This window comes from Aedes albopictus, chromosome 1 (genome assembly GCF_035046485.1).
Source record: "Aedes albopictus strain Foshan chromosome 1, AalbF5, whole genome shotgun sequence".
Taxonomy (NCBI): Eukaryota; Metazoa; Arthropoda; class Insecta; order Diptera; family Culicidae; genus Aedes; species Aedes albopictus.
The window spans coordinates 210,212,856-210,237,800 of NC_085136.1; the positions used below are offsets into that span (position 1 = coordinate 210,212,856).

The 24,945-nt window shown below is 39.1% G+C and overlaps 1 pseudogene; it reads left to right on the plus strand.

The window, feature by feature from the left end:
• Positions 1 to 7,890: 7,890 nt before the first annotated feature.
• Positions 7,891 to 24,945, plus strand: part of LOC109430303 (gamma-tubulin complex component 3-like) — a 69,260-nt pseudogene continuing 52,205 nt past the window's right edge.

Sequence of the window (24,945 nt, forward strand, 5' to 3'; positions counted from 1 at the left end):
TACTTTTCAAATTGCCAGCTTACGCGAAAGTATAGAACTACAAAGAGGCAGGTCTAACACTACTTCCCTTATAGCATTAATAAATATAGGTGAATTGCATTTGTTACAAACGCCAATGTTATTTTGAGATTCGATATCGAAAAGCTGAAGCTCGCTTTTCATGATGAAGTTTTTCTTGAATAAATTTTATGTTTCTTTGTTTCTTTGAATGATTTTGTTTACTGTTATATTATTTATTATTTTTATTACATATAGGAAGTTTGATCTGCCCTTGCTACGGATTGATTTTTTTGTGGGATTTTCGTCGGCCTCATGCTGCTTAACATTCTTCTTGAAATGAGTCTAGACGATCTGGCAAAAATTCTGACAAAATAAATGGGCTTTCATGGTATGAATCGCGACTCACAATTAATAATGCTCCTTTTCCGCGTTAACCTTCTTAGAAATTTGCACAAAGCTAGTAAATTTCGGTTTCAACATTTTAGGTATCTAAGAGGTCCTACATTGGGGCTACCTATGCTATGAGCCATTTTAAAAGACTAGATCCAAGATTCTTGAATTTTATGTGAATAAAGAGCGACTCAGGAAATTCAGGATAGAAAAAAATATAATTTTTTTCGTCGATAAACATCTGCGACGCAACCAATGAATACAGTGGTACAAAATCGTTTAAACGTACATACTTCTCAAAATATTCTCTTAATGATGCTGCATATTAACATTTATGATGATAACGCTCTAAGTATCACTAGTAATAGTACTTGTAGAAATGCATATTGATATCAAAAATTGCCAAATAATTTTCCAATATCAAAATATGAAAAAGTGCGTTTAAACGAATTTTCCTCCAAAAATGAAACAGTTATTCCGTGATAAAAATGAAATAAATTCGTTTCAGAATTAATCGTTACTCGTGCAGATTGGTTATTACGTGAGTGTCTATCGAAATATATACTAATAAAACACTGATGACCTTCAAGTAAAGTTTATCGTTCGAAAATCAAGTGCGTTTAAACGAATTTGTACCACTGTATCCCCGGCTGTCATGGCAGCTCTTCAGATTAATTCAAATCTTTAGAGTTCGTCGAATGCTTTTTTTCTAAATAAGCACGCTTTTCTTGAATATTATATGTACTTGCACCAATTTCAAGTCATCATCTTGTAAAGAGAAAACGATGGACAAAACTCGAACTTCTTGTAATTCTTGGAATTCCAGACAGATTTATCATTTAGGATGGGACAACAATCAAATTCCAGGTTCTGTATGATTTTCGGATGCCTATTAGATTCAGTATTAATTGTTCCAAATTCCAACTCGATCGGTAAAACTATATTATAGCACCGTCGTTTTCAAATGTACATGGGATTCAGCATGGGATAGTTAGTTTAACAATCAATAATTTGTGGAGCGTTATGTTGACATCTGAAAATAAATAGATGCACTAACTTTCTTGAACATATTACAACTAAACTTTTGTTCGAAGACCGTAAAGCGTTTCGACGTTTGTGGAATAAGTTATTATGCAAAAACTTTTTGTCACCAGTGCTTCATTGCATTTTTTTTTTCAGCAGCACTGCGAGCAGGCGCCTAGCAAATTTTCACATATTTCACCGTTTTGATCATTTTTTTCCATGAAACCTATTACTTAATCAGCAGCACGCAATCTTATTTTCGCGATTTATTATAATCCAATGGCAAATTAAGACTTGTAATAACATCAAGTTAAACGTTGACGTCAAATACCCATGACATTTCGTAAAGAACTGGAGTACCTTTCTTGACATTTTGATGACATTGATGGAAAAGCTAATCAGATACGCAAAGATAAATGTGATTTAACCATTTTTTTATATTACCGCTTAACTTCAATGGGAATTAGTAGCGTGATGTTACAACATTGTAACGTCACGCTAGTAATTCTTTATTTAACATACTTTTCCAATGAAAACTAACCATTCAACAGATTAAACTTATTGGAAATTTTACAAGGAATCCGAATATGTAAAAATATTTGAGAGTTTACGGTCTAATTTACGAGTTATAGTGAAAAAACTGACCAAAACGTCAAAACGTTGTAAAGTCATGGTAGAATGTGTCTCATATGTTTTTCATTATTTTAATCATCTAAGTAAAGATTTTGTCATGTAAATGTTTTATCGATTTCATCTCATCGCAGCACCGAGGTACAACACAATGTAATTTATTGCCTGAGTAAAACTCATACGAAAAAGAAAACATTTTTAACACTATTTCACATTTAATGCCTATATCGCAAGCTATAGGGTAAAAGGGTATAATGCGCCCCACCGGGGCAAAACGCCCCTCTTCATTTTCTAGCGATTCAGGCGCTTTCCGCATGCGTGATCGATTAGAAATCTCTAATATTGAAGAATTATTGCCATCAAGCTGGTCCGTTAGTGGATTGGTACAGAAAAGCAATAAAAATATCAAAAATCTGAAATCGAGGCTTTTGGCGTAATATTTTACCTCTTGTGAGCTGACTTCATTGCAAACGAAGCTAGTTCTGTTCGCTTGTGTTACTTTGCAACTTTTATGCAGTTAAACACCTGTTGAAAGACCCTCCTAGGATAAGCATGTAGTGAAATTATCCCCTGGGACAGTTTTATCACGGGGCTGGATGTTTTTCTTTTGATGGGGCGTATTTCCCCGTTTGTTTTGAAATGGCAAATTTTGGAAAGTTTTCGAAAAACGCCACCTTCCATGGCCACATCTCCAAAGGCAAAGTTCGCATGCAACACTTCACTAACTTTAGTAACAACGATTTGCAGTGAACAGTAGATAGAATAAGGCGCCAGTTTCAGATATATTGCCATTTCTGCTTAGGGGGGGGGGGGCATATTATACCTGTTTACCCTATCGTTATGAGTGTAGGGGAGACTGAGGAGACTTGATCCCTGGGGAGACTTGTTCCCCCCATTCTCGGAATTAAAAACATTTTTCTTCTAGCATAATTTTTCCAAAACTACTCCTGGACAAACGACTATGTTTTGGCTAGGGAATCGCGCCACTTGGGCGGTGGCTTCTATATTCGTCTGTTTGCCACTATGACTCAGTCAATTTTGAACCAATTGACTTGAAATGTTGTACACGGGTAGATATTATACCTTTCTCACTGCATTCCAATAATTGTGTCAATTGGTTCAAATTTGACTGAGTCATAGTGGCAAACAGACGAATATAGAAGCCACCGCCCAAGTGGCGCGATTCCCTACTAGTGATTTCGATCGTACATTGTATTATTTTTAAACGGCTGATGGTTTGTTTTCAGTCCTTCAGAAATCTTTTAGGCGATTCCGAAAAATCTCAATAACTTCGTGAAAATTGAACCAAATCGTGTTAAAAATTCACAACACATATTTCAAATAAAATACTTTCAAACTTATTTATCCAAATAAGGCTATTGATAACATATTTTAATTAATTTAGCTTAGTATACAAAACAGTGACATGGGGCGACTTGATCCCTCGAGGATTACAGATACAATATACATGTGAAAAATAAAATTCTATTCGGAAGGCTCTATTTACTTGGAATTCTAGTCTATTCAACGATAAAATGTGTCAGATAATTATAGCTTTAGTACAAACCAAGAAAAGGAGGATCAAGTCTCCCCATTTTGAAAACACGGCATATCCTTAAAATTAAAGGAAAACCTACCGTATGCGTGATAATGTTTGCACCATCGTCAAATAAAATTCCAGTTTGACTTGTGAAGACAATGTATTGGTTTTATTTGCAGGCATTTAAGCTATTACTCATATCCTAGTAGGCTGTGAATAAAAAGTGTTGATTTTCTTAGTTTTACACTTGCATAATGACTAAGTGGCAACCTAGCTCGTGATTTGTCCACGCGCAAATGTTGAAAAGTATCCGTGGTAGTGTCAAAGTCAAGATTGACAATTTTTGAATTTATTTTTTTATTTTGACATTGCATAATGGTGTAGACATTGGCACACAAACAAAAGTTATAATAACTATTGATTCTGGAATTTGGTACGGATCGATAGTTTTTCGGAAATCGAAAAAAAACGGAGGTTGCGTTCGGGCAAATTCAAGACTTTCTTATATGGCGCTACTCGTAGCTCCTGGATGCCATTGGTAATAATGTAAGTTTTTTTTTTCTATGGTCAAAGGATCATAAAGGCCACCGTAATTTTCCTTTTCGATATGCCATGCCGTTAAGTCGCTGATTTCGCGTTTCTTTGCCATTTTTCTCATTGAGCGCATATAATTCACCCAAATCTTATTTTTGGTGGCAGCGATAGCTTTCTTAATCCATGTTAACCTTGGACGATCAGTGGACACCTTCGGGAACAGTTGCCCTTGCTTTTTTTCGGTCTAAGACTGTTTTACGGTTCTCATGAACGAACACTCCTGAAATGTCTTTTTTAACATTTGCGCGTGGACAAGTCCCGACTACCGCTGCTACCCCTACATGGTGCAAATTTTAAACTTAAGAATTCGGATTTTTTACCCGCAACCTACTGTGATATGAGTTAGAGCTTACGTACATGCAATGAAAACCAAGACATTGTGTGTACAGGTGATATGGGTACCTTATTTGTACGATGGTGCAAACATTATCACGCATACGGTACAATTTCAAACACTCCATATTCATCGAAAATACCAGAAAACTCGAAAAGAAAATGAATGGGAAGACTCTGGAATTATTTTCCCTTTGAATAACCCAGTCAACACACGATCATATCGTCCCCTTAATGCTAGAACTAGGTAACTCGAAAATCATAGTTTCGAGAAAAACGACTTTGAAAATTTGACAATTTTTCATGCAGTTGTTCCAAAGGTATGGAGCCTTGAAAATGATTATTTTTTCGCGTGTATTGCTTATTCAGCTTCTACTCTTTCTGCTACAGGAAAAAGTTTTGAACTATTTTGGTTTAAACTTTTGATAAAAACAATAAATGGTTGAAAAATTGTCGAGTTACCTAGTTATAGCACTCAAAATGCAACATAAATAATGGAGGAGATGTACTGAGATACCTAGTTCTTACCACTATTGATATCATTCTTTTCAGTTTTCTTGTTGCAGTATGCAAATTTAAAAGAGTTCACATGTTGAAACTAACGTGTAATTACTGAATTTGCTAGGATGCCTGCTATATCACCACATGACACCTCAAATGTTCATAAAAATAATCGTCTACGAACAATCAGTTTTAGCTAAATCAATACAAGTAAAATATTTTCCATTTTTTTGGCCTAAAATGTAAAACAGTAGTAGATTTTCAATCCACTAACAAAAGAATGACTAGTAACATTTATACGTCCAAGCGTTCGATAGATTTTAACCTGTGCGATTGGAAATAGATATGATTTTCTCAGTTACCTAGTTATAGCACTCAGTTCTTGTATTCTACACTGAGATACCTAGTTTTGAAACTGGTGAATATTTTCGTCGTTTATAATCATATTTCATTGGTCTTTGGATATATAATAGAGCTCAAAAAGCTCGATATAATGATATATTCAACTAAAAAACGTCAAATTTCGAGTTACCTAGTTCTAGCATTAAGGGGACGATATAATGTAGAATAGGATGCTAAAGTGGAGGCGATATGCGTACACTTTACACACGGGTAAATGAAAGAAGGTACGCATATGGCCTCCACTTTAGCATCCTATCCACCATTATTTACGACTTTGTGTTAGCTGGGAAACCATGTGCTCAAAGGGGGATCAAGTGTCACCCATTTTTGAAAAATACATCATAGGACATGCCTCCATAAAAACAGTTTTGAAAACTTTAACAATAATTTAGAGGCCTTCTGTTGTGTATAAACTTGCAATAGATGTTTACCTGCCATTTTGTACGGAAATCGGATCTAGTTTTGTGTTTTTCTTAAAGTTTCAAATAAATTAAGAAAAAGGGTCCAAGTCTCCCCAGTCTCCCCTAAAAAGTAAATATGTCTCCCCTAAAAAGTAAATAGAATCGATGAACATTTTCAAAAATGACTGGGCTGACACAAATCTCGATTTGCTCTTATGTCAACCCCCACCACACCCCCCCCCTCCCGGATTTTTTTTTTCAGAATTCAACATCTTGAGAAGAGAAAAAATATATTATGCAAGAAATTTTAAACCTCGAAAATGCAATTAGAAGACCAAAAATTTTCTTCACAAATCCGATGAGTTTAACGATTTTGCCTCATGGTTTGGGTATTTTTTCATAAATTGCATTTATTATTTATCTTCCCCCCTTGACAAGTCAAAGAGCACTGAGACAAAAAAAAAGAATGAGATTTGCTCTAGACTAATAAACAAAAAAAAAATGTGGAAAAAGTCACGTTGAGGATTTTTTTATTAGTTGTATTTTCCCCATGAAAAAAAAATCAAAATTTCACTTATTTTAAATTTTGCATGAGTTTAAGGATATTGCCCCATAACCTCTCCAAACACAGAGAACAGACATCTAGACTAAAACAAATTCTAGTGAAGGTGCCATTAGACTGTTTGTCATTATGCTAAATATTTGTTATTAAAGTCAGACATTTACCCAAGGTTGCTATGAATCACTTTGTGTTGGTCATTTGTGGGGCTTCCCAGTACACCACATATCGTATATTGATGTACACACAACATCGCATCTATATTCCTAAAAAATCTGAATCGCATTAAATGATAAATCGTTTTGGGGAACTGGCAAAGCAAGTTGGATATAAATCGTCATTGCGACTCATTAACGAGCACCTCTGTTGTCAACAAAAAAGCCGTTAAAAATTGCCGTTGAAACTCACTTCAAGTTATATAAATTTGCGAATGTTCAATGCTGATTTAAAATATCTTAATTACTTATAAGTAGCACTCAACTCGGTCCCCCTTCGGGATGAACCTGCCTACGGCATAAAATCCCTAAATAAAAAAGAAAAAAAACTCGGTCCCCCAAGGGGGTAAACTAAAAACGAACTCATAGTTAGAATCATGCGGCAAAAATGTACACAAATTAACATTACATTCAATAACCCATCCTACCTTACTGTCCAGCAGCGGGGCGGCAGACGATCTGCTCGTTGAATCAACTGGAGGTCCTTAAATGCTACGATCGTACACAAACACTCACTTTACGCCGTCTTTTAAAGTATCGAATCACTTGTGCGGTCTGACTGCAACAGCAAAACCCATCTTACATGTAGGTAGGGTTTTTTTTTCATCACAAAACTCCCACTATAATGCCCCGGATGAAGAGAAAATCATCCGCCAAAACCGAAAGGAACCACTGGTATTGGTAGTGCTGACCCTCCGGAATCAACGCGGAGACACATTTAAAGCACAGAACACTTGCGGAACATCGACGGGCAACGGTAAACCTGTGGGAAATTTCGTCACCCTAACACGAACCACTTGTACTGCAAAACGGTGGTACACTTTTGGGGCGGCTTGGAACCACTCGCGAATATAGATTTTTTTTGTTGAATTCATTGGATAACGGTTTGTAGAGGACGACGCATGTTATTTACTACCACTGCACCTAGGAAACTATTGAAATTCGCACGAAATATTGAAATAAAAACTACTTCCCCGCTCACCGGACGATGCGTGTTTACAAATAACAGCTACAAACTGACAGATCTTATATTACTGCGAATAAGTATCGAACGGAATCGCTATGACTTGGTGAAAATTTATATCAGACAATCTGCCCCGATGGGAGAAATAATGGAGTAAAAGTGCCACTTGCATCAAGTTTTGATTGATGTTGGCCAAATTTTCCTCAGCTTCCATGAATGGCTAATTGGTTCAGTGGTAAGATACCCGTTAGTAGATCTCAAGGTTCTGTGTTTGAGGCTGGTTGCCACCTTTTTTTCTTTTTTTATGGGTGGTTGAAGACATCGTATTACTGATCATGATGAGTCAGGGTAAGTCATAAAAAGTAATCTAGAAAGGGCGTCGTATTACTGATCATTGGAAGTCGAATCGAGTCGTCTGGAGTATGTATATGGCCTCCACTTTGGTGCGCATATGGCAGTTTTGTGCATCTCATACGAGTCAATTGGTTCTTATATGGAGATGTATAGCACAAATTATATGGACCAAAATGTTTACTGGGTTGTTTGGCCAAATCTTAATCACGTCTAATGGGACCTTTAGTAAGTTGTGTAAGGATTTGAATCCTTACATGAGTAGCTTAAGTAATCAATACACGTTGAAACACTAGCGCCGTCAAACATCGTATTGATTTGAAACTCTTCAAGTGGTGTATTACATCAGTCTGAGGAACTCGCTGATTGCAGCGCCATGATGTTGCCACTTGTGTTGGCGATGAAATATTTGTTTACACAAAACTAATATTGAACTCGGATGTCTGTTCTCTCAGCCAATAACATGGCCTTCATTAACCCGACGCAGATTCAGCTTCCTATTCATAACAAAAGATTTAAAACTGGTTCACTACATCGCAAAATATTTGAACTTCAATAACATAAAAAAAAACTTGATTTTCAACTGCAGGTGCTCTTCGATATAACGTACAAATATTTTTTTCTTTGTACGTTTTATCGAAGCAGAAAAAAAAATATTTGTAATGCTAGTGTATATGATTTCTACATGAAAGTAATCTCAAAGGAATTCGGTGAAATTCACAAAACAAATAATGAAAAAAAACATAAGTTTGTACGAGCAAGTAAGTTTGATTTTTTGTGCTTCGACATAACGTGCACTTAGTTTTTCCCCAATTTGCGCTAATTCTGGGTAGCTAGGCTAATGCTGCAATAAAACACATTGAATTGAGGGATTTCGTAGTTTATCTGAGGGTTATTACTGGAGAAAATGAAATTTTTCAATATTGTACGATATATCGAAGCAAAATGTACGCTATATTGAATTCGCTATTTCGATGGTACATTATATCGAAGATTACCTGTATTACTGAACTGTTCTACTTTAAAAAATGTACGATCCCACACAGTTCCACATTCAGCACAATTCTGAAATCACAGAAATAGGGTAGCAAACCACTTGGGCAGCGGCCAGTATTTTGGGCACTCTTCGCTATAACTCAGGCAATTGCAAACCAAATGACTTTAAATTTTGTATACGGCTCGATACCATACGTATCTCATCGCGTTCCGAAAACTGCGTCAAATGGCTGAATTGGCTCAGTTATAGCAGAAAAGTGCCCAAAATAGGTCCCCTGCCGAGATGGTTCCACTTCCCTATGCATGAACAATTTTGGTCGATTTTTTATACTATGTATTGTTATCTTGCGAAATTGTTGGTTGATTCAATAAAATTTAAAAATGAATTTTCTGATGCTCAACCAATAAAAATAAGCAAATTTTGCTGATAACCAGAAAATATAATTTGCACAACAGTTGATATAAACCAATGAACCCCAAGTTGATTTCAACCATCAGCCCCAATCGAAACCGGTTGCCAACCGCTGCTAGCGTGTGAGGGGTGGTGTATGGTGCACGCGAGTTCCACCGCGTCGAAGCCGGTAGATACCGGCAGCGGCGAGTGGAATGGGTGACCGCGTGTGAACGTTCGCTCCGTATAGCTAGTCATCGCCGGTGCTAAACGTCAATGCATACATAGCCGGCAGGTCGATTCTCTCGATTCACTCGAATCGCGCAAGCACACACAGTCTCACACTTACCCACTCAACACCACGGCGCGGTGTTTGCCGTGCCGTGAGTAGTGAGCTACCACCGGCATTGACACTGAAACCAGCCACACGGAGAGCGAGAGGCCACTGGCTGCACCACATGCATGTCGTCGTTCTCTCATGCTCTTGATTTTCCCGTTCGGGTTGGTAAAGGAAGAACAAATGCTTTTTCCTGGATAATTTTCCGGCAAAAAAAGACGATGGGCTCGGTGTGGGTGGTAGCGTTGGTGGGTGACTGAGAGTTTTGCTTCCTTTTTCCGTGGGGATTGTACCTTGGTGGGAGTGTGGTTTCTGGAGAAAATTGCAGCTATTATTAGTGGTTGCAACTTTTTGAGGACGATGCAATTTTTTCGTTGTTTTTACGAGCAAGTTTGTATGGGGTAATTTAGTGTAGAGCTCACTTTAATTAAGTAATATAAATTGTAACGCCATGTTGTACGAAATTACCGAGCGTACTTTCCATTTTTTTGGTGCGTATTACGTAATAGCATTGAGCAACATGTTTCGGAACCGCATGAGTAAATCACACAGAAAGTGAACATCTTTGACGGGATTTCATATTTATTCATTAGATCACACAAACAATAAGTTTGTTTGTTCCAATGATGTCCTATAGTTAAAAGTCTTCATAAAAAAAAATTAAACTAAATAATGCAATAAATTACACTATCCTAGCGGTGTATTCTTAGATAAAATTACCAAATTCCGAGAATTTATCCAAAAGTTCCTCCAGATATATTTTTTAAAGCAATTTCGATAATTCTTCATTTAAGAATTCGTGGTGAGTTCGTACAAAAATTTTCAATTCGAATCGTTCAGGAATTTTTGCTAGAATTCTTCTAGAAATGTCGGCTTGCATCTTTCTACGAATTCCTCCGGGGATATATTTTAAAATTTCTTCATGCCTATTTTCTTAAAATTTTTACAGGCATTGTTTTTCTTGAATCTCCAGAAGTTTTTCTATGGAGTCCTTCACAAATGCTTGTTGGTATTCTGGCAAGACTTTTCCCACAACGATGTACAGGAGCTCTTCCAGGGATGTATTCAGAAATTTCTCCTGGAATTATTCCGTAAGATTCTTTTGAGAATTTTTGCTGGGATTCCTCCAGAAACTCTAACGGGGATTCGTTCAGTGATTTATTTGGGGATCCATCTTAGAAATTCTTCACAGAAAGAAAATCTGAATTCAGATTCTGCAGACTCTTCTACAATCTAGAATATCTTGCTGGAAATTCTCCCGGAATCAATGCTAGTAACATTCAAGTCAGTTTTGATAGGATTCCTCAAGAAATTGCTCCTAATATTCTCTTAGCATTTTTTTCAGAAATTTCCCCGTGGATAACTCCAGAAATTTCATCCAGGAAACTTCAGAAATTTCAACAGAAATTCCTGCAATGATTAGTCTAGGAATTTCCCTAGGGATGCCACTATGGATTTTTTCGGAGAGTGTCATAGGGATTCCTATAGAAATTACTCAAGGGGTTCATCCGGGAACTCCTCTAGAGGTTTCGACAGACATAGCCGACTCGTCCGAATTTTTACCCGAAATTTCACAAAGAATTACTCCAGTGATTCCTCTTGGGATACATAGAGGTTTCTCCAGATATCTCCAACGATTTTTCCTGGGATCCCTCCATGAATTTCTGTAGGTATTCTGCAAGAATCTTGCAAATGATTCCGTCGAAGGTATCCGTCCAAGAATCTTGCCACTGATTCATTTAAGAATCCCATCTGGAATTTTTTCAGACTTTCCTCTATAGTTTCAGGATTCTTGAAGGAAGTATTCCAGAAACTCGTCAAAATGTTGCTGCAGGAATTCTTTCAGGGATTCATCCAAAAACGCTTCCTCAAAGTCCTCTCAAAGTTCTCCAGGAATTGCTCCAAGACATTGTTCACCCTAGTAGCATAACTAGCTGAAAAGCGCTTTCTTAAGCTAAAGTTTGCTTGAAAGTGGTTTGTTCCACTCTTATACCGCAACAATGTTTGTAGGGTAGTGCTTTTCCAGGAACTCTTCCTGAGATTCCAGGATTTTTTTATAAATTTATTTTTGGGATTAAATTGCAGAGTTTCCACTACAAATCTCACGAGGAATCTTCAAATGAATTCTTAGAGAAATCTCTGGAGAAAATTTCTCTCTGAAAGCATTACAGGAACTCCTATAGGAATTTTTTGTTGAATTCCTAGATAAGTTTAAGAAAAAAAATCTGTAGGATTTTTTTTAAAGAACTTTTTAATTGATTCCATTAGAGATATCTGTAAGAACTCTAGGAAGAGTTCAGAAATCAATTTTTGAAGAAAACTGTGGAGAAATTCTCAGGGCAATTGTGTTGAAAATTTTGGGATAATCTCTGTATAAGCTAGATGAATTTCTGAAGAAATTTTTGATTGCATCTCTGAAAGAACTGTAGAGTAGTTGCTGGAAATATTGCCGGATAAATTTCTGAAGAAATCTTAGAAGAATCTCTGGATTAGATCCTAGATGATTTTCTCTAGGAGTTCTTGATTAAATCCCAGGAAGAACTTTGAAGCATTGCTGCACAAATGGTAGAATGATGAGCACGAGGATGATGATGTGCAGCAGTTGTTCTTTTTCCAGTTTAATATTGGGTTTATTAGAAGCCATCATTCGCCGGTGTTCAAGTATGAGGGTCCACCATTGGGGATTCCACAGGAATTCCATCCGGAATCCCTTCGCGGATTCCCCACCATTTACTCCCAGGAATCCTCCAGGTTTATTTCTGGGATTGTTGCAGAAGCTCCATCAGGATTTCCTTCAGGAGATTCCTTTGCGACTCCTAAAGCTGTTAATTCGCGGGGATTCAACCAGGAGATGTGCCAGACAGAGCCGTAGCGTGGTACAATTTCGCCATTGGCAAGTATCCTGATTGACGCTCCATGACCATTGAACATTGTCAATTTGCAAAAAAATGTGATGATTTATTTTCTTTTTTTGTTTCTTTAGTTGGAATTTGCTGTATCTAAGACACAAATTTCCCTCGATTTTTTTATTTCTGTGTTTTTTACTTGATGATTTTCAGGGGTCCTCAAACAATCTATGTTACAAATTTTTTGAAAGGAGAATTTTAAGTTTCTTAGAGAGTCTCTGGAGGATTTTCTAAAACAAACCCTAGAAGGTTTTATGAAGAAATCCCTGAAGGAATGCAATGACAGATTTTCTAACGGAATATCTGAAAAAAAAAAACCTGAAATTATTCCAAATTCATGATTTTTTGGAAGAGTTAAAGAGGATGAAAAGTTTTGTAAATGGGTTCTAGCAGAACTTTATGGAATAATCCCTAATAAACATGAATCGATTTCGGAAGGGATCAATGGAAGATTTTATAATTACTTTCTAAAGCAATCAATAGAAGACTTTCTGAAGGAAACTGGTCGAATTTCTAAATGAATCTATAGATGATTTTCTTTCAGATTCTCAGATTTTCAGAGAAATTTATGAAGAAATCGATGGAAAGATTTCTAAACGAATCTCTACAGGAGTTTCTATACGAATCCATGACAGATCCTGATCCGTAATCCTGCAGAAATCTCTACAAGAACTTATGAAGAAAAAATAGTGAAATAAGTATTGAGATAAAGAAGTATCAACTCCTAAAAGAATTTTTGAAGAAATCTGTGGAGGAATTTTTAAAGGTATCCTTAACGAAAATTGTCTCTTGAAAGATTTTTTGAAAGAATATCTGCAGAAATTTCTCGCTCAGGGTTATCATCATCAGAAATTTCTTATTTTTATGTGAAAAATAATCTAAAAAATTTCTTGTAAAAACATGCGGAGGAATCTTTTGAATAATTTCTTAATAAATTCTTCAATAACTTCCTGATAGCCTTCCTGGATAAATGTCTAAGAATCCCTCGAGAAATTTCGTGATAAATCTCCAGAAGAATTTTTAATTTGATTTTCTCAAAGGATTCCGTAAATATTTCAGGAGAAATTCTTTGAGAATTTTAAAAGAACCCCATAGATGAATTTCTGAAAGAGTTTTTGAAGGATTTTGTGAAAGAAACCTAGCAAGAAATTCCGAAGAAAGGCCTGATGAAATTTATTGGGGACTCCTAAAATATTCAATTTGTTTTGCGGAAATAAAAAAAACTCACTGATAGTTTTTCGGGTGAATACGACTGGTTTGTGCTAGTTTACAAAAGTCAAAATAAGCTTAAAGTTACATTCAACAATTAGGGGAGACTGGGGAGACTTGATCCCTTTTTCTTAATTTACCTGAAACTTTAAGAAAAAACACAAAACTAGATCCGATTTCCGTACAAAATGGCAGGTAAACATCTATTGCAAGTTAATACACAACAGAAGGCCTTTAAATTATTGTTAAAGTTTTCAAAACTGTGTTTTTATGGAGGCATGTCTTATGATGTATTTTTCAAAAATGGGTGACACTTGATCCCCCTTTGAGCACATGGTTCATTTAAAGGGAAAATAATTCCAGAGTCTTCCTATTTATTTTCTTTTCGAGTTTTCTTGTATTTTTGATGAATTTGGAGTGTTTGAAATTGTAAGATTTCCTTAAATCTTTAAGGATATGCCGTATTTTCAAAATGGGGAGACTTGATCCCCCTTTTCTTGGTTTGTACTAAAGTTATAATTATCTGACACATTTTATCGTTGAATAGACTAGAATTCCAAGTAAATAGAGGCTTCCGAATAGAATTTTATTTTTCGCATGTATAATGTGTGTGTAATCCTCGAGGGATCAAGTCTCCCCATGACACTGTTGTGTATACTAAGCTTAATTAATTAAAATATGTTAACAACAGCCTTATTTGGGTAAATAAGTTTGAAAGTATTCTATTTAAACTATGTGCTGTGAAATTTTGACATGATTTGGTTTAATTTTCACAAAGCTATTGAGATTTTTCGGAATCGCCTAAAAGATTTCTGAAGGACTGAAAATAAACCATCAGCCGTTAAAAAATAATGCAATGTACAATCGAAACCACTTGTAGCCAAAACATGATCGTTTGTCCAGGAGTAGTTTTGGAAAAATTATGCTAGAAGAAAACTGTTTTTGATTCCGAATAAATATGGGGGGAACAAGTCTCCCCAGGGATCAAGTCTCCTCAGTCTCCCCTATATGAATTGAACTTTTCCATTTAAAATATTTTGTCAAAACTAATGTATTTGAATGAATGTGACGAATGCCCTCTGAAGTAGCCTCAAAAGAATGTTTAAGAATTATCAGAAAGAAACACATTGAGTTTCTCAAAATAAAATAGTAGATAAATTTCCAGGCAACATCGGAAGAACGTAAAAACACATGATCAATCTTAGATATTTTGAAAAGTGAAATCTTGATAACATTCATTCTGTTTGCCACTAGCTGTATGTCTTTTTGGCGCCCCTCCAAGGTTGGTGCCCCTCCAAGGTTGGCACCCTTGGCGGGGGCCAACCTGGCCAACCGCACGCTACGGCTCTGGTGCCAGAATTTCTCCAGAAAATACTCTACAAATTCATTCTGGGTTTCTTAAGGAATACCTTTTTATATTCATCCAGGAATTCTTAATTTCTATATAATTCCTACCAAAATTTCCCTAGTGTTTGATTCCGAGAATCGTTCAGTGTTCCTTCTGCGATTACCCCAGCATTTTTTTCCTTGCGTTCCTTCTGGACTTCTATTAGTGATTTTCCTAAAAAAAAAAATAACTCCAAGATTCTTTTAGGAATTTCTTCTGTGGAAAATTCCATAGGGAGCTCAATTTTAGATTCCATCAGATGTTCCGCCTGAGATTCTTTCAGAAGTTCCCTCTGGGATTGTTCCAGGCATTTCTCATGAAGTTTCTTAAAAGGTTTTATTTGGGGTTCCTCCTGGAGTTCCTTCCACGATTCCTTCTAAGTTTTCTTCTGAGATTTCAAGTTATTTCGTCCGGGATTTCTCCAGGAGTTCCGGGAATCCTTAAGGAATCTCTTCCGAGATAGTTTCTTTTGAAATGTCTTCTGAAGATATCCAACAAAAACAAAACTATAAAATTGGAAATGTATGAGAAAAACAGAAGGAACACCGTGGATAATTTCATGCGATTCCAAGGGCGGAATGTCTCTGACATAAAGACAAATCAATCAATCAATCGATTCAGCTGGAGGAGTGCCTTTAGAAAATGTTGTAGGAATTCCTCAAGAAACTTCTGTACGAACTTCATATGGAACTCTCAGAGGAATATGAAGGAAATCCATAAAAAAACTTCAATAGGCAGTTCTTAATAAAATCATGGGGGACTTTCGTTATGAACATCTAAGTGAAAGGAACTTTAAGAAGGAAATACCAGCATTTCATAATGGACTCCTGGAAGAATCCAGAAAAAAAGTGCCTGGAGAAATTCTAGACGGGACCATTGGAATCCAGAGTGAAACCACTTGTGGAATTTTGGAATGTGTTTCTGAAGAAATTCCGGAGGCACTTCATGGGAGAATCCAGGAGGAATCCTGGAAGGAGTTGTTGAGGGAATCCCTAAAAGAATACCGGAAGGGGTTCCTGGAGGATCCCGGAAGAAGCTCTTTGAGGAAAAAAAACCCTGATTAATCCACCTAGTGGTGATAGCGCCTTTCTCGTCGAATATGTACTCATGATGTCGACGTAAGCCGAAGTGTTCCTGAATCCTGAGAATACTTTATTGAAAAAAGCAAGAATTTTATCAAAGCCATTATCGAATAGAAAAACTTATTGATGACGCATATTCCGATATTATGTTCAACGTATAGGCAGAGCTTAAAAATATCAGATCTCGCAGTTGACTGCTTGACCACCTTCACTGTCATTGGAGGCCAATCAATACGAAGACGATGATTACAAGCTAAGATATAACCTTTTTCACAACCACAGATCACTTTGGGGTCGTCGACAAAGTTTTTTCTGTACACTTCAGGCTATATTTTATTATCGCTGATTACAAGATCCATGTAAAATTTAACAAAAAAAATGCAAGCAAGTAAAATTTCCCAAACTAAATCCCAATAAAATTTCAACCACATTACAGAGCGCGAGGGCGCAACCAGTCACATCAGAATTTTGTGTAGTAACTTCAGACGCAAAAGGGGATTGAAAAAAATGTTCAGGGTTGCTGCGATTAATTTTCATTTTTCCCATACAACGTTGACTGTAAGGATGAGTAGGAATCTGAAATGGTATGATTTGATGAGTTCGGCACCAACATTTCAAAAGGGCGTAACTGCATTTACAACCAATGCTTTCTCACAAAGCTGTGGAGCGTATCCCATCCCTCTCGAGCAATCCACTAGCACAAATAGAAAGATATAATCCTCCTCTTTCGATTAATGGATGTGAATTGCGTGAGATGAATGAAATACGACCCACAGCTCTGTGAGAAGGCATTGGATGCAAAAGCAGTTACGCCCTTTTGAAATGTTGGTGCCGAGTTCTGAGATCACTTTAGTTTTGTCATGATGAAGAGAACAATTACACATATCTATCGCTTGCTATGATTTTGCTCACTTTCGTAGTTCCGGCAAAGCACCCAAAGTTGGTTCTGTAATACTGCTGGTAGTCTCTAATGTGGTTTGAGCCTATTTTCTTTCTAACCGGTAATCAGGTTATCAAAAAAGCCGCGATTTGACGTGTGGCATGCATTAGTTTGGTTAACTTTTGTATATGGCCACTTCCGGCGGGACACCCGGAACCACAAACACTACCGGTAGTAACTTACACTCTCGTTCAAAAGTTTGGGGTCACCCCCTCAAAAACATGTCATTTTTTTAGGCCCATATATTCGCCAATTGGCGTCCGATTTCAAAACACTAGGTCTCATTCAAAAGATAATATGCCAAAGAAACTTTGAACGTGATTTAAAAGAAACTTTTTCAAGAAATTTTGTATGTAAACTCAATCCAAAATTGCCAAATTTTCTAAAAAAATAATATAAACTTACTGCAGTGTCGCTGGAAATTGGGTCGACCAATTTTTAAGATGAGAGCGGTAATATAACCCATTTTGTATTAGTTTTCAACTGCTTTTTACAGAACTTAGCTAAAAAATCTAGAAAAAAAGTTATTAAGTAAATTAATCCTTGATGTCATCGACCAAAAGTTTGGGGTCACCCCTCAAAATGATGTATCGGCCAAAAGTTTGGGGTCACTATCGTAAAACATGGAAAAGTGATTTGTTGATATCATTGTCATCTTTCATTCAATTTTAATTCTTCTTGACTTGAAACAAAATGAATGATACTCACTGCATATACATTGAACCACACATATTTGTTGAAATTTACATTCCAAAACTTAAAGTAAAGTTGCCTCATTGTTTGAAGAGTTTTGAAATGTGTTAACTTTACATAACATTTTTATATACAAAAATCGTTAAATACGTTAAGTTAAAGACGTCAAATGTAAATTTAGTTAATTATCTTCGAAATGAGCCAAAAAGAAATAAAATTGAACTATAGATGACGAAGATATCACCAAATCACTTTTCCATGTTTTACGAAAGTGACCCCAAACTTTTGGCCGATACATCATATTGAAGGGTGACCCCAAACTTTTGGTCGATGACATGAAGGAATAATTTACTTAATAATTTTTTTTCTAGATTTTTTAGCTAAGTTCTGTAAAAAGCAATTGAAAGCTAATAGAAAATGGGTTATATTACCGCTCTCATCTTAAAATTTGGTCGACCCAATTTCCAGCGACACTGCCGTAAGTTTATATTCATTTTTTAGAAAATTTGGCAACATTGGCTTAAGTTTACATACCATTTTTTTTGAAAAAGTTTCTTTTAAATCATGTTCAAAGTTTCTTTGACTTATTATCTTTTGAATAAAACCTACGGTTTTGAAATCGGACGCAAATTGGCGGAGGTATGGGCCTAAAAAAATTACATGTTTTTGAGGGGGTGACCCCAAACTTTTTACCGGGAGTGTATGTAGTCTGTGCCTATTTTCTTACTAACCGTTCATTAGGTAATCGAAAAGGCCGTAATTTGATGCACCGAATGCATGAGTTTGGTTCAACTTTACATTTTACCACTTACGGCGAGACATCTGGAACCAGGACAGTACCAATTGTCCCAAATATGGCATGAAACTAGCTTCCTCTAACTGTTCACCCGATTTCCTAAAAAGCCATGAATTGATGTGTCACATGCATGGGTTTGGATCATTTTTACATTTTACCAATTCCAGCAGGACACCCGGAACCGGTTCTGGAACACTACCGGTAGTCTCTAATGTGATCTGAGACTATTTTCTTGCTGATCGTTCTTCAGGTTATCGAAAAAGCCGGTATTTAATGAGCCGCACGCATGTGTTTGGTTTCCTTCCACATTCGTCCACTTCCGGCGGGACACTCGGAATCGGTTCTGGAACACTATTGGTTTTCCCTAATGTGGTCTGCGATTTTTTTTTTGTTAACCGTTCATCAGATTACCTAAAAAGCTGCGATTTGATGTGTCACATGCACGGGTTTGGTTCTCTTTTACATTTGACCACTTCCGGCGGGACAACTGCAACCGATTCCGGAACACTATCGGTAGTTTCTTATGTAGTCTGGTTCAATTTTCTTGCTAATCGTTCATCGGGGTTTCGAAAAAGCCGCAATCTGATGTGTTGCATGCATTACTTTGGTTCAATTATGTATTTGGCCACTTCCGGCGGGATAATCGGAATCGGTTCCGGAACACCACCGGTTCAGATATGGTCTAAGACTCTTTTCCTGCTTACCGTTCAGCAGGTTATCAGAAAAGCCGCAATTTGGTGTGTCGCATGCATGGGTTTGGTTCACTTTTGTATTTGGCCAATTCCGGTGTGACACTCGGAACCGGTTCCGGAACACTACCTGTAGTTTCTCATGTGGTGTGAGCCTATTTTCTTGCTAACCGTTTATCAAGTTATCGAGAAAGCTGCGATTTGATGTGTCGCGTGCATAGGTTTGCTCCACTTTAATATTTGGCCACTTCCTGCGGGACACCCGGAACCGGTTCTGGAATACTACCGGTGCAGATATGGTCTGAGACTATTTTCCTGCATACCGTTAATCAGGTTATCGAAAAAGCCGCTATTTAATGTGTCGCATGCATGGATTTGGTTCACTTTTTATTTGGCCACTTCCGGCGGGACACCCGGAACCGGTTCTGAAACACTACCGGTTCAGATATGGTCTGAGAGTATTTTCCTGCATACCGTTCATCAGGTTATGGAAAATGCCGCGGTTTTATGTGTCGCATGCATAGGGTTGTAGCATTTTCATATCTGGCCCCTTCCTGGGGTACCGGTCCGGAACACCTTACTTACTTACTTACTTACTTACTTACCGGTCAGGCTAAGGCCGGGGTGGCCTCTGCTGTACATAGTAGCCGCCTCCATTCCACTCGGTCCATGGCTGTTTGTCTCCAGTTCCGCACTCTGCGTAGGGTCCGCAGATCGTCCTCCACTTGGTCGACCCACCTAGCTCGCTGCGCTCCACGTCTTCTTGTACCGGTCGGATGACTCTCGAGAACCATTTTAGTCGGGTTGCTATCCGACATCCTGATGACGTGACCCGCCCACCGTAGCCTCCCGATTTTTGCGGTATGGACGATGGTTGGTTCTCCCAGCAGCTGATGCAGCTCGTGGTTCATTCGCCTTCTCCAAGACCCGTCTTCCATCTGCACTCCGCCGTAGATGGTACGCAACACCTTCCGTTCGAAAACTCCAAGGGCGCGTTGGTCCTCTGCACGTAGGGTCCATGTTTCGTGCCCATAGAGGACGACCGGTCTAATCAACGTTTTGTAGATGGTTAACTTCGTGTTACGGCGAACTTTATTCGATCGTAGAGTTCTGCGGAGTCCAAAGTAGGCACGATTTCCTGCCACAATGCGCCTCTGAATTTCTCTGCTGGTGTCGTTGTCGTTGGTCACCAGTGAGCCCAAGTACACGAATTCTTCAACCGCCTCGATTTCATCACCGTCGATATGAATTCGGGGTGGCGGGCGCGGTGATTCCTCCCTGGAGCCCTTTGCCATCATGTACTTTGTCTTCGACACATTAATGACTAATCCGATTCGCCTGGCTTCCCTCTTTAGTCGGATGTACGTTTCCGCCATCGTCTCAAATTTTCGAGCAATAATATCAATATCATCGGCGAAACCAAGCAGCTGAACGGACTTCGTGAAAATCGTCCCACTCGTGTTTATCCCCGCTCTTCTTATTACACCCTCCAAAGCAATGTTGAACAGCAAGCACGAAAGACCATCACCTTGCCGTAACCCTCTGCGAGATTCGAAGGGACTCGAGAGTGTCCCTGATACTCGAACTACGCACATCACTCGATCCATCGTCGCCTTGATCAACCGTATCAGTTTATCCGGGAATCCGTATTCGTGCATAATCTGCCATAGCTGTTCTCGATCGATTGTATCATACGCCGATTTGAAATCGATGAACAAGTGATGTGTGGGCACGTTGTATTCGCGGCATTTCTGCAACACCTGGCGGATGGCGAACATCTGGTCCGTTGTAGCGCGTTCACCCATGAATCCAGCCTGATATTGCCCCACGAACTCTCTTGCAATCGGTGATAGACAGCGGCATAAAATTTGGGAGAGTATCTTGTAGGCAGCGCTCAGTAGTGTGATCGCGCGGTAGTTTCCGCAATCCAACTTGTCGCCCTTTTTGTAGATGGGACACACGATACCTTCCATCCATTCCTCCGGTAATACTTCCTCCTCCCAAATCTTGGTAATGACCCAGTGTAGTGCTCTCACCAGTGCTTCTCCACCGTATTTTAGAAGCTCGCTTGGTAGTTGATCTGCTCCAGCGGCTTTGTTGTTTTTCAACCGGCCAACCTCCTCCTCAATCTCTTGAAGGTCAGGGGCCGGAAGTCTTTCGTCCTGTGCACATACTCCTAGATCGGTTACCGCGCCACCTTCGGTACTTGCAACGTCGCCATTGAGGTGCTCATCGTAATGCTGCCGCCACCTCTCGACCACCTCACGCTCGCTCGTGAGAATATTCCCGTGATTATCTCGGCACATGTCGGCTTGTGGCACAAAGCTTCTGCGCGAGCGGTTCAGCTTCTCGTAGAACTTTCGTGTGTCCTTAGCGCGGTACAGCTCTTCCATCGCTTCGCGATCTCGTTCTTCCTGCTGGCGCTTCTTCATCCGGAAGACTGAGTTCTGCCTGTTCCGCGCCTGTTTGTAACGTGCCTCATTCGCTCTCGTACGGTGTTGCAGCATTCTCGCCCATGCTGCATTCTTCTCGTTTTTCAACTGTTCACATTCGCCGTCGTACCAGTCGTTTCTGTGATTCGGAGTCGCGAAACCTAGTGCTGTAGCCGAGGTACTGCCTATGGCGGATCGGATGTCCCTCCAGCCATCTTCAAGTGTAGCTGCGCCAAGCTGCTCTTCCGTTGGTAGGGCCACTGCTAACTGCTGCGCGTAGTCTTGAGCCACTTCTACGTTACGAAGTTGCTCGATGTTGAGCCGCGGCGTTCGACTTCGACGCGTGGTGATAACTGTCGAAAGTTTTGAGCGCATGCATACAGCGACTAAGTAGTGATCCGAATCTATATTCGCACTGCGGTATGTGCGGACGTTGGTTATATCCGAGAAGAATTTACCGTCGATTAGAACGTGGTCGATTTGGTTTTCTGTTTGGTGGTCGGGTGATCTCCAGGTGGCTTTGTGGATATCTTTGCGGGGGAAGAAGGTGCTTCGGACTACCATACCACGGGAGGCTGCAAAGTTTACGCATCGCTGGCCGTTATCATTCGATACGGCGTGCAGGCTGTTTCGCCCGATTACCGGTCTGTACATTTCCTCCCTTCCTACCTGCGCGTTCATGTCGCCGACAACGATTTTTACGTCACGCGGCGAGCAACCATCGTATGTTTGCTCTAACTGCGCGTAGAACGCTTCTTTCTCGTCATCGGGTCTCCCTTCGTGTGGGCAGTGGACGTTGATGATGCTGTAGTTGAAGAAACGGCCCTTAACTCTCAACATGCACATCCTTGCGTTGATCGGCTGCCACCCGATCACACGTTGTCGCATCTTGCCCAACACTATAAATCCTGTTCCCAGTTCATTGGTGGTGCCACAGCTTTGGTAGAAGGTAGCCGCTCGATGCCCGCTTTTCCACACTTTCTGTCCAGTCCAACAAAGTTCCTGCAACGCCACGATGTCGAAGTTGCGGGGATGTAGTTCGTCGTAGATTATCCTGTCACATCCTGCGAAACCTAGTGACTTGCAATTCCATGTTCCAAGTTTCCAATCGTAGTCCTTATTTCGTCGCGTGGGTCTTTGCCGATTGTATCGAGTCGTATTTTCTCCTATGTTATTCGCAATGGGGATTTTTACGGGTGGCTTATTGGGCCTACGCCAACACTCCTGTCTCGCCGGAGGGCCATCGTGCCAGTTCTGTTTAACGTCCTAACCAACACTGGGACGACCACGCTGATGGGGCTACCACCTTGGATCTAGCTGGGCGTGGTGCAGCGTTTCTTACTCAGCCGCTGGATGCCAGAACAGACGCTGTTTGAGCCGCACCTCCTTGGTGAACAGACACTCGGATCGTACCTCCTCAATCTAGCTGAAGTCAGAAGGACAACAGTGCCCAGGCTGCGCTACCAGCTAAGCACACAACTCTTAGCTGGCGGTCTTTGTCATCGTTTGACCCGTGGAAGCATGAGGTAGGAACTTCTGAGGACCAGAGCTATATTGGACGCTCTCCTTATCGACTCACCGTTTTGCAGCCCCGGTCCGGAACACCTAAATGGCCATAACTCCGGAACGGCTGGACCGATCCGAACCATTTTCAATAGGAAACAATGGGACCAGATTCCGCGTCGAATGAACCATCGGTCATTAAAATCGGTTGAGGTTTACTGCCAAAAAGTGATGTGAGTTTATTTTGTACACACACATACACACATACACACACACATACATACACACACACATACATACACACAGACATCACCTCAATTCGTCGAGCTGAGTTGATTGGTATATGTGACTCGACCCTCCGGGCCTTCTATCAAAAAGTCATTTTTGGAGTGAACATATAGCCTTTCCAGTACACTTAGTGTACGAGAAAGGCAAAAAATACTGTAGCAATCCCGGAAAGAACTTCTGTAAGAATCCTGTAATATCCCGGGTGCAGTTACTGGAAGGATCTCAGAAGGTATCTACAAAAAGAATCCTTAAAAGAACACCTCGAGGACCTGGAAGAAGTAAGTTCTGGAGGGTTTCGCAGAAGAAATTCCTTGAAAAATCCTGGAAGGTATCCCGGGCGGACTTCCTGAAGGAATTCTAGATGCAAACTGTTCAGGAATCTGAGAAGAAGTTCCTGGAAGAATTTCATAATGAACTCTCTGGAAATTCTTCATACAGGTCTTTCAGGAATAAGGTCAGACATTTTCACAGACATTCATCCAGGGGATACTTCAGAGATAACTTCAAAATATGATTCAAGGTTTTTTTGCCCAGAAAAAATTCAAGCATATCTTCTAGGAATATTCAACGGTATTTCCAGAAGTTTTCTAAGGGGAACCTCCAGACATTTCTGCACGGATTTCTTTAGAAATCCCTTCACGGGTCCTCTAAACGATCCTTTCAGTAATGTTTTATGAAATTTCTGAAGGAACTTCTGAAAAAAAAATCTCTTGAGGAATGTCTGAAGCAATTCCCACCGGAATCTCTAAAGGAATCCTAAGAGACATTTATGACGTAGGAGCAATTTCTTAATATTATCCTTGGAGAAATTTTTCAAGAAATTCTTGGAGGAACGCTTGAAAGTAATTTCGAAGGTATCACTGTGTGGTTTTCATTGAAAATTTCATAAGAGTTTCTGAATAAATCAATGGAAGAACCCTGGAAAATCACTTTCTGGTATTCCTGAAGAAATCTCTTAAATTCTGAAGAAGTCACTGGGGTATGTTTTCAAAGGAATCTTTGAAGGAATTTCAAAGGCAATCCAGTCAGGAATTTCTGAAAGAATCGCTGATGAAATTTCTGAAGAATCCCTATCAAAATCTTAGGTAGCACTCTTGAATTTCTAATGAAATTTTTGAAGAAATCCCAGGAATATTTTCGCAGAAATCCCAGGAAGAATTTCCGTAAAACTTTTTGGAAAAATACCTGGAGAACCTCCATGGGAAATCCTTGGTGCGATTCTTAGAAAAGTATACTGAGGATTTTTTTCTCGAATAAAGTTCTTTGAGGATTTCCTGAATCAATCTACGAATTTATGTCTGAAGGAATTTCCGTATGAGTACCTGAAGAAAGCGCAGATAAGCTTCTGTTAAACGTAAAAAAAATCTTGAAAAAGGAAGTCCAGTAGAAATTC